This window comes from Alexandromys fortis, unplaced genomic scaffold, assembly GCF_014885135.2.
Source record: "Alexandromys fortis isolate MF-2015 unplaced genomic scaffold, M_Fortis_MF-2015_v1.1 scaffold_167, whole genome shotgun sequence".
NCBI classification, from domain to species: domain Eukaryota; kingdom Metazoa; phylum Chordata; class Mammalia; order Rodentia; family Cricetidae; genus Alexandromys; species Alexandromys fortis.
The window spans coordinates 462,579-472,858 of record NW_026068050.1 but is presented as its reverse complement, the minus strand read 5'-3'; the positions used below and the strand labels follow the sequence as shown (position 1 = coordinate 472,858).

General features: G+C 52.7%; 1 protein-coding gene across 1 annotated transcript in view; it reads right to left on the bottom strand.

The window, feature by feature from the left end:
- Positions 1–10,280, bottom strand: part of Lingo1 (leucine rich repeat and Ig domain containing 1) — a 54,919-nt gene that overhangs the window by 20,364 nt on the left and 24,275 nt on the right. The window lies entirely within an intron of this gene.

Genomic DNA, 10,280 nt, shown 5'->3' with positions numbered 1-10,280 from the left:
TTTTTTGGTTTTTCGAGACACGGTTTCTCTGTGGCTTTGGAGCCTGTCCTGGAACTAGCTCTGTAGACCAGGCTGGTCTCGAACTCACAGAGATCCGCCTGCCTGTGCCTCCCGAGTGCTGGGATTAAAGGCGTGCGCCACCATCGCCAACAAATGAAGACCTACCTCCTCCCTAAGGCCAGACTTAAAGGCCTTAGGCAAGGCTTATACCCCTGTTGCTCTGTTCTTCCACTAGGAGCTCCCAATAACAGGTGGGAATGAAAGGTCTCCATGTCCAACTAAGCGAATCCTAATAAAGAAGCCGGGGGTTCAAGGAACCAGCCTGCTGCAGCCTGAATCCTGGCCACAGAGCAGGGACTGGAGTAAGCTTTCCAGGGCGTGTGGAGGAGGGGACCCTCCCTCTAACACATATCCACCAATCTGTAAGCCAGGCTCTAAGCTCGGTTTTCATCTTCATCTCAAGAATGGCATGGCTGTCAGCTGTGGTGGCTCCCATCTGTGATCCCAGCACTCAGGAGACCGAGGCAGGGGGTTTGCTGCAAGTTCCTGAGACCCCATCTCAAAATAAAATGATAAAGTGGCTACAAAGAAGGACAGATACTGCAGACGGCATCATACAAAAGAGAAAGTAGGAGCTTGGGTTCATGGCTGTACTGTCCAAGCTTATTCTGCGCAGAGGCCAAGCTGGGCTTTGGCGTGGTTTGTGTTCTATTTCCAAGCTCCAGCTATGTTCTCCTCCCATTCTTAGAGGCTGAGGTTTTAGGTGGCAGGGAGCAGGAGCAGGCTTCCCCAGAGGCACAGACTGGAGAGGATGGCACACACAAGCCTGCCTCCGTGTCTGCTGGTCCTGCCTGCTTGCATCCCAGCAGCTCATACGGTTTTACGATGATGGTTATTTCTGAAGGCACTTGAAATTAATGATGGCTCTAAAATGGCTGGGACAGCAGAGTCATTGCTGAGACCTCTAATTAGCAAGAAGAACTGAGCCGAGGAGCTAGGAGGCAGTGGAAGCTGGGTAAGCAGTGGTAGGCATGGGGTAGGGGTGCAGGGGTGGTGCCCGCACTCAAGGCTTTTGGAGCTGGCTGCTCAAATGAACCTCATATTCTGTTCTGTGCCACATATTACCTTGCTGTGCCACCTTGAAGGGGAACTGCACCTCTCTGGGCCAAAGTTCCCTCAATTATATGCCAAGGCCTCAGGATTCTTCTGCCCTGCCTAGACAATGGGGATAGTGAGATAAGGTCCCTTAGTTCCTTAGAGGAAGATTCTAGGATCCTAGAAAGCTAAGTCTTAAAATCAGGGCCCTTGGTACCCCTGGTAGCCACAGCAGAGGCCCTAGTCTACCCCATGTTCTGAAGTCCTTTACGCTCAGGTAAAGGCTGCTGGCATAATGAAGTCCTAGAGATTCAGGCTGGAGCCAAGTGGATTGGGACATGGCAGTTAATCCATAGGTCAGAGCCCCGTGATGGTGCAACTGTGAGGCAGACAAGGGAGTAGGGACCTGCAGGAGCCCAATGCAAAGTCTCCACCCTGGCCACAAGGGGCTCCTGGATCCCACATAGTCACGCCTCTCTGTTCACTCAGGGCTGGGGTTGTAGTGCCATCACTGGGAAGGCTCCAGAGTGAGTGATGTGCCCCTGTCTGTCTAGAAGCAGAGTAGTCAGTAACCCTCAGTGGAGGGTGGGGGCACGGCGTTAAACACCGAGGGAAGGTCAGAATGTTTTCAGGGTCCTCAGCAGAAGCCCTGGCAGGGTTGGAAGGCTACCTGGCCTGGATGTGAAGTCCATCGGGGCTGAGAAGTAAGAACTTGGTCTGAAGCCAGGACTGCCTGACCCACTCCAAAGCCCCCAAGAAAAGACCCAATGCTGTTCCTGACTTTGACTTATCTTGGAATGGGAGGAATCAGAAAAGTGCTCTCTCCACTGGAATAAAAAGATTAAATTGAGAGCAAAAAATATGAAAATATAGTGATTTGTATGAAGGGATCACTCTCCAGCTCTTGGGGGCCCTGGGCTCTGTGCTTGGCAGAGCAGCTGCTCCTAAGGGCCTGGGCTTGGCGGTCCCCATGGAGCACACGAGGGAAAATTCGAGCTAATGCGTGCAAACAGGCAGCTCTGTTAGCAAACCCATTCATTAAGCACTCATCTTGAGTTCCGATGTCCTGGAGACCCGTCTTTTAACTCAGAACCTGTTGTTCTCTGAGGCTAAAGGCAGTGTAGTAGATCCAGAGGCCCTCAGGCAGCCTCGGGTTCTAGTTCTCATACTCCCTCTAACTGTTGTGTGACCCTGCACAAGTCACTGCTCTTTCCAAATTTCAGTTGCCCTCTAATAGGCGGAGCTAAGGTGACTCCTGCCTTACAGTCTCTCCCTGGGTCATCCCAATCCCCCTGAGTGCAGATGGACCAACTGACTCACCTCCCTCCCCTTCCCAGTGTCCTAGGGCTTCACACATGTCAAGCAAGTATTCTAACCATCGAGCAACACCTCCACTCCCCGACTCACTTCCGATGAGTAGAATGTGGCAGAAGAGATGGGATGTCACTTTGGACATAAGATTATAAAAAGAAAAGAGGAGATGCAGCCTCCATCTTAGGTGTTTTCTGTCCATGGTCGCTTGTTTATTCTAAGGGAAGCAGCTGCCATGCCATCAACAGCTCTATCGAGAAGCCCACTGGAAAGGAACTGGTGTCTCTAGACAACACTACAGGACCCAAGGCCAGGGAGCAAACATGGAAGCAGGCGTTCCTCGAGCAGGGCTCTGGGAAGATCACAGCTCTCTGAATACCTTGACTGAAGCCCCAAGAAACCCTGAGTCAGAGAAGCAACTCTGCCTCACTTGGATTCCCTCCCTGAACAATCTATGAGGTCCTATTATTTGATTCAAGCCACTGCACGTAGAGATGATTTGCTACAAAGCAACACGCACCTATGGCAGGCTCCACCTGTTACAGGTGTGCAACCATTCCTTGCTCTCACCCTGGCTTGGGACAGGGGGATAACAGGCAAAGTGCCTCCTGCCAGTGGGGGTGAGGAACTGCACAGTAACTTAGCGGCCCCCTGATAAGGTTGAAAAGATGCATAGTCTGTTACTCAACAGCTCCACGCTGGGTACATATCGCAGAGAACCAGGCTAGCACAGAAAGGGCCACTACGATGTTTTTGTAACAGTAGAGGTCAAAAGCATTGGCTATACCTCTCAGTGGCAGGAAGACGGACAGAGTACAGTGTGATCACACAACGGGATATCAAATGATGATGACAGACCCAAGAGTCACACGAGCTAGTTCAGACCATCCCATAATGCAGTGTGGAGGAACAAAGCAAAGGTGCACACAAGGCCACAGCATTATGTCCCATCCAAAAGCACACCTTACGATCCGAGCACAGCTATCTACACACAGGGGAGGTATGCGCACAGGAGAATGACCGCCACTCTGGGAGAGTGCCACTTCTCAGAGAGGCAAGTACCCCCCACGAGCCCCACCCTGCTCCGAACTGTGTTAACTGCTCACTTGGCAACTCATTTGATTCCTCAACAGCCCCACAAATAATAACATCCTATTATTTGTTCTTAGGGAAGAAACCGAGGCATGAGGTACCCAGGGAGAGAACCCTGGGCTCCCACATCTAGTGGGCACCTGGGTCTTGGTTTTTACTCTGCTGTTCACATGGGGGAAGAAATGGCCTCTAGCTATTCTTTGGTCACATGGGACACTTTTCCTCTTCCTAAATATTGTAGGCTGAGATGTGGCAAATCTTAATCCAGCAGTTTGTGCTATTTGTGGAGCCTTCAAGTTCAGTGCAGCGCCAGTTACTAGACCTGTGAGGGAGGCTAAAACCAGGGAAGAGTGGATGAAGAAGGCGGGAATAAGGCCATCCAGTTCAAGACAGTTCGAGTTTATGTGGGCTCAGTTCACAGACAGATCAAGGTTGAGGTTAAGGAATATGACTGAACATTTGTGTCATGAGAGGTCCTCGTGTAAGCCTCAACCACATCCGTAGAGGGACTGTGGCCATCCCCATTCAGCCAGTGGGGAAATAGTACCAGAAAGGTTGAGCATCTTCTCCAGCCCACACGGCAGACATGAGATTGAAGGGACATTCTCTCGTTCCATCCTCCCCTGCCTTCCTGTGATAACATGCAGACAAGAGTCCAGGATTTGCTGCCCACGGGGCTATCTCAGTCTAAACCAGGTGAGCTGAGGGGATTTGGGAGGAGGGGACCAACTAGAACAGACTTTCCATCCTGGGATAAAGAGGCAGGTACTTCAGTGGACTCTCTAGTGACAAGGTACTCAACCATCCATCCTTCCATCCATCCACTCATCCATCCACTCATTCATACATCACTCAACAAACATTTGCCACGGCCTTCTCTGTGCCTCCAGAGCCCATAGTCTAGCAAACAAGATTCAGCCCAATGTGATGGCAGGCTGTGTTTGCACACGCACACAACACACACAGAGCAGACACCAGGGAATCAGGACAGGCATGCAGGAGGTAGTCAAGGCTGCGCTGAATCAAGGAGTGAGGAGACAGTTATGTGTACAGAGGTGGGGAGGTACCCCACACAGACAGCAAAGATGCAAGGACCCCACCCTTGGCTGGGGAAGACCGCTGCTAGCCACGGAGACTCTATGGGGTGTGAGGCCGAGTTACTGCCACCTCCTCAGTTTGTAGGCAGCTGGATCCCTGGGCTATGGCAGCCCTGTGGGGCAGACTGGGCCCTGCTCCAGAGGGATTTAGAGCAGGGGAGTTCAAACCATAACGGCGCGTGTAATTATGTGCAAAACTGAAGGAGGGCTCCTTAATAATTGATGGTAGGAGAGAGTAAATATCGGCAGAGGCACCCGGCTGCATCGCCCCGTCCCGTCTGGCTGGGGCCCAGGGCAGCCGCCGGGCTGCTAATATGCCTATAAATTATTGAACTTATAAAGAAGAAAGCAGGTGTCATGTCGTACCCATAAACAGCTTGTTAGCTAAGACTAACGAAGGGGCGGCGGGCCCCTTGGCATGGCATCCGCACCCCTATCCGGATTACAGGGGGAACCAGAGGCAGAGAGGAGAGAGTCCAGTCTGTCCCATTTCTGGCCTCCCACCATCTGACCTACTGTGACATCTGGCAGTCCTGGAAGGGGAGAGGAGATCAGAGTCGTGGGTGAGAGCTAGCCAAACTGTGGACAGTGGACAGACATGACCATGCACCTGCCTCGGGGGTTGAGGAGCAGGAGAAATTGGGAGGCCTGTGAGGCACACTTCCTAAGGAAGTCACTAATGACCGTATCACCCTGGCAGACCACCTGTTCTCTCCGAGTGGCTTTCCACTTCAGTTGTCTGGGCTAGTCTATTTCTGTAGACTATGAGAAGGGTCCTAGGAGTGTACATGCATGACATTCCCGGTGCAAAGCAGGCTTTAGGAATGGGTGCTCCTCCCCATCTACCTCCAGCACACAGAGCCTCCTAATTAGATCAGGCCTAATGAGGCTTCTCTCTGCCAGGCTGTTTACGCTCCATTAAGACCCGAGTCCAGGACAGCAGCTTGGGAGACACAGTGAAGTGGGGGAAGGTGCTGGGCTACCACCTAGCCCACCCAGGCTCCTCTGTCTACAGGCATCTCATCCCAAGGAGTAGAGAGGGTAAATGGAGACAGGGCGCCGGAGTTAGCGCTGCCAGAATTGGCTCCCAGGAGTCTCAGAGGTGCTCATGGCGTGCTCAGCTCTTTGTCAGGGGAAGCTTGCAAATTCTCCAGCGAGTAAGGTGCAAGCCTGGCACACCTCTCAGGCTGGCAGCCCTTACTCAGTTCTGATACCCCCAAAAGGCATATTCCTCAAGTGGATGGAAGGAGAAACTCCTAAAGCTCTCACCAGGTGAGCCTCAGCGTGGCTTCTTCTCTCTGGGGAGGGGGCCCTCTCATGTTATTGTCTATAGACTCAGTCTGTCCTCAGTATCTGCTTTATAAACCCAACACAGAGGCCCTGAGGCTGTCCAAAGCCAGGTAGCACTGAAGCATCTGGAGTCTGGGCCTGCTGATTTCCCCTTGACAGTCGGACTTCAAGCTTAGCCTTGACCAGGTATACAGTGTGACAAGCCACGAGCTCCTTCCTACCTGGCTCTCCAGCCCATGCCTAGTGTGGTTGCGCCAGGTAAAGGTGGTAGGAGTCTGTGATATTAGCTAGACTGGCACAGTCAGAGAAGGGGTAGAGGAACCCTCAAGGTGCAGCCCACTCTGGGCTTTAAGGAGAGCTGCCTACCCTAAGAGGGGCATCTTTAGTCTGGGACCACAGACCATTTGTGACAGATAGGACCATCAGTCTAATTTCTAAGCTTATATCAAACTGAGGGGACAGTGCACAGAGATGTAGCAGAGTGGCCAACAGGGGGACAGCAAGGCAGGACAGACCTCTGGGCAGGGAGCAGGTAGACTTAAGTCCTTGGATAGTGGGTACAGGTGTGGCCACAGGTCAGAGGAGACCGGATCTCTGGAGCAGACTGAGCAGAGGCAGCCTGAGGCAGCCTCCAGGCCCTCTTCCTTGTTTGTCCAGGCAAGACACTGATGGCGCTGAAGGGAAAAGCTGGGACATATGTGATGTCAGGCTGCACCCTGGGGCCAGAGGCCACATGAATTCAGTGACGGGAGGGAGGCTAGGAACCTCTGGTCTGCTGTCTCTGTGGGATCTGCTCTGCCGTACAAGTCTGCCGGCCCCCATCTACCAAATCAGACATTCAGTCCCTCCTGTGACAGGCAGTCTGTGAGAACCCCACTGTACCCCCAAGTCAGGTTCCATACTCCAGGAGTCACAGCTATGGTCCCAAAGCAACAAGTCAGAGAGAAACTTCCAGAGACGTGGTGCTGTTTTCTGGTAGGTTGAAGATCTTTCTGCAGCCCTCACCCCCCTCTAGTATGGGATGGGGTCTCTTTGTCCACAAGGCAATGGTACGTGTGATAACTGGGTGAAGCTTCTGGAACATAGTTTTTCCTGGCCAAGCACTTGGGTAGTTCTTTCTGTGCCTGGCTTGTCTGATCTAAGCTCTTGCTCCAGCAGGTCGTGAGACCCCAGTGAGATGGCCCATTCTCATCATCCTGACCGTTGCGGCAGGCCCAGCACACCTCACCCTCAGGAGGAAGACCCATTGTGAGCAGGAGGCCAGTGTGGCTTCTCTGTGCATATCTAGTTTGGGGACATGTTGGGGACATACCTGTGTAGTGTTGTGGGCCTGTGTGCCATGTGTCAGGGTGAAATTTGGTGTCTTTTTCATCAGAATTCGGGAAGTTCAGCAGCAGGCCTTTCTGCATCTCTTTCTGTTCTTCAAGGCCTATCAGCCCTGGGAAAAAGTTCCTAATGTCCCGTGCAGTGTCTGCCCTCTGGGCAGAAGAGAGCAGTGAACACAGACAGCATCCTTTGTCCGTCCTCATTGCCTGCCTGTCTCAAGCCCCACTACATGCATGAGGGCAGGTGAGAGAGGGAGGATGTCCTGATTCCAGGGATCCCAGGGGAAGACCCAAGCATCTTCTTCCCTTTCTGTCCCTACCCCTTCACATGTGGCATTTCTGTCGCTGAAAAATGAGCTTGGCATTTCTGGGCAGAAAAGCACCATCCTGCAGGTCCATTTTTGAGATAATGGAAAATGGGCCCCAGAGCGTGTTGAGTGCAGGGGCAGGCCAGGGCCTAACCAGGCTCTCTCTCTCTCTCTCTCTCTCTCTCTCTCTCTCTCTCTCTCTCTCTTTCTCTCTCTCTTTTAAAAAAAATTGAGACAGGGTTTCTCTATGTAGCGCTGGTTGTCCTGAAAGTCGTTCTGTAGCCCAGGCAAGCCTCGAACTCAGAGATCCTCCTGCTTCTGCTTCTTGAGTTCTGGGATTAAAGGTGTGCACCACCCTGGCAGGCTCCTAGCCAGACTCTTACTGGCCACTTTTAAACTAAGGGAAGATGCAGTCCTACAAAGGAAGGGCAACATCCATTTCACGAAGAAAGATGAAGTGACTTGCTTTCGAGAAACCAGGACCCATAGCTAGCCCTGACCCTGGCGACTGTCATGGAAGTTTGAGCTTAGACAGAGGTTCTCCGGATGGGATCCTCTTCATGAGCACTTGGTACGGATCGGGGGCAACCCGAGATTTTAGACCCCAGCAAGGCTCCCTGTAGTCTCAAATTTAAACTTGGGTGTGCACACTGAGGCAGTGTGTTCACACCACCTGCTAGGGTGTGAAACCAGCCAGAAATACCTGCGCTGTTGTGGTGGCTCAGCAGGCAAGTGGGGGAGACAGGCCTGGTATGCCCTCAGGAAGTCCCAGTGACTCAGACTGCATTCCACCCCACCCCCTGCCCCACACATCCAGACACCCTTCCTCCCATGCACATAGTCTAAGAACAGGCTTGTCTGGGAGCCGCAATCCTTCCTACCCAGAGCAGGGCAGGGAGGCTGCCTCAGACAATTCAGGGGGTCGGGGGGTCTGGCGTAAGGATTCCTGGCTGTGGACCTGCCACCAGGAAGTTGGGGTCAGAAGGACCCTAGCACACGGTGGGATGGGTAGGATGGGCTGCAGACTCACTCACCCTCCCCCAGGAGTCGCTCAAGCAGTAGGCAGACCTCTTGGCTACTCATTCCACCAGTGGCCAACTCTTTGCACTTTTAGCTTGGCTGTGGTATTTTCACATCGATGAGTTGGAGGTGGGGGTGGGGGTGTCTGTGTGTGCCTCATAGTTGGAGATAAATACCAGATCATGTCTGAAGCACAGCAAGCAGACAAACATATCTGGGGTTCCTGTAAGTATCTACCCATCCCACCTTCATGCCCACTGGTCCCAGATAAGTGCACGGTTGCTGCCTCTGAAGGTCCTCCCCTGTGTGCCTACTCCCCCGTCTTAACCAGTCCTGAAGAGCTGGCTCCAGACCTACTTTAGAGAGGTTTGAAGGCTTTCCTCAAGCCAACGACAGTGCTGGGCATGGAAAAGTGAGCAGAAGGCCCTTGCTGCTCAGCTCTTCATGTGATGGGCACTGACCATTCTACTGGGGTGGGGAGTTGAGGAAGCTTGAGGTATATCATACCAAATGCACCTTCAGATACCCCACTAGCTCAGGGTCCAGGAGGCCCCAGCACAGCCCTAGCTTGAATGAGCAAGCACATAGGAAGACCTCAGTTTCCCCATCTACCTGCCCTGCCTATCTTCCATGGCAAGGTGACAGAAGGGACATCTGCAAGAGCTTGCTTAGGTGAGCAAGAGGACAGGCACCCAACTGGAGTCACCTTCTAGATTTCTCAAGAAAGTAGTGACCAAGACTCTGACTATCCCCGCTTGTACTTCAGTTGTGTGTCTATGAAACATGCATGAGCCAGACACGTGACCTGGAAAAGACCTCATAAACCAAACGTACGACCCCCAGCCCATCCCACGGTGGCATGTAAGGGACCCCCACCTGGGCACATATGTGCACCTAGAGACACAATTGGTATCATTTTGTTTCTGTCCCTCCAAGGAGTCCTGCTTCCCAGTATTCTGCTGTCATGGTAACCAAGAGAACTAAATGGGGGGTAGGGGTAGGGAGGGAAAAAAGGGTTGAGGGACCTAACAGTGGCTTGGAATGAAGCTGAAGGCTTAAGTTCCTCTTTCTTTTTTATACCCCAAATATGGGTCATACCTCTGTGGGCAGTGGGGGGTGGACACGACTGGATAGAATAGCTTCTAGGGATAGTCAGCACAGAGGCCACCAGTCCATTGTCCTGGGAGTACATGCTGCACCTAGAAACCCCGGGCATCTTCCTGATGAAGGTCAGCATAGGAACAAACCCCTCCACTGAGCTCCCAGTGACTTCTCTGTCCACAGGGAAAGGCTAGCATTTCATGGTTTGGTAGGGTCAGCAGATGGCCAGGGAAGGGTTGCTCTTCCACATGGGGCCAGAGGGCAGACAGGCTTTGTGACCTTTGGGGCACTGCCAGGCCTTTAGTCTGTGCCCTCAGGTGCCAGGGAAGTAACTCTATCTCATGCTCCCACAGCCCTAGGAAGAAAGTGTGCTGGCATCCCTACCACACAGGAGGCAGAAGCCTGGGGAGGCAGGGAAGTCACTCAAGGTCACAGAGGAGTGACTGATAGCCAGGGTACTTATCTCCTGAGGAAGGCAGGGACCCAGTACCCATATGAGCTAACCACCTGTCTCACTGACATGGTACTGGAGGCCTGTCTCCCCAGTGGCCATGCTAGTGGGGATCCAGAGGTGGGCAGGGTAGGGATGACCAGTTGAGAACACCAACCCCCAAGCTCTTGACCCAGAACTTGTCTATACA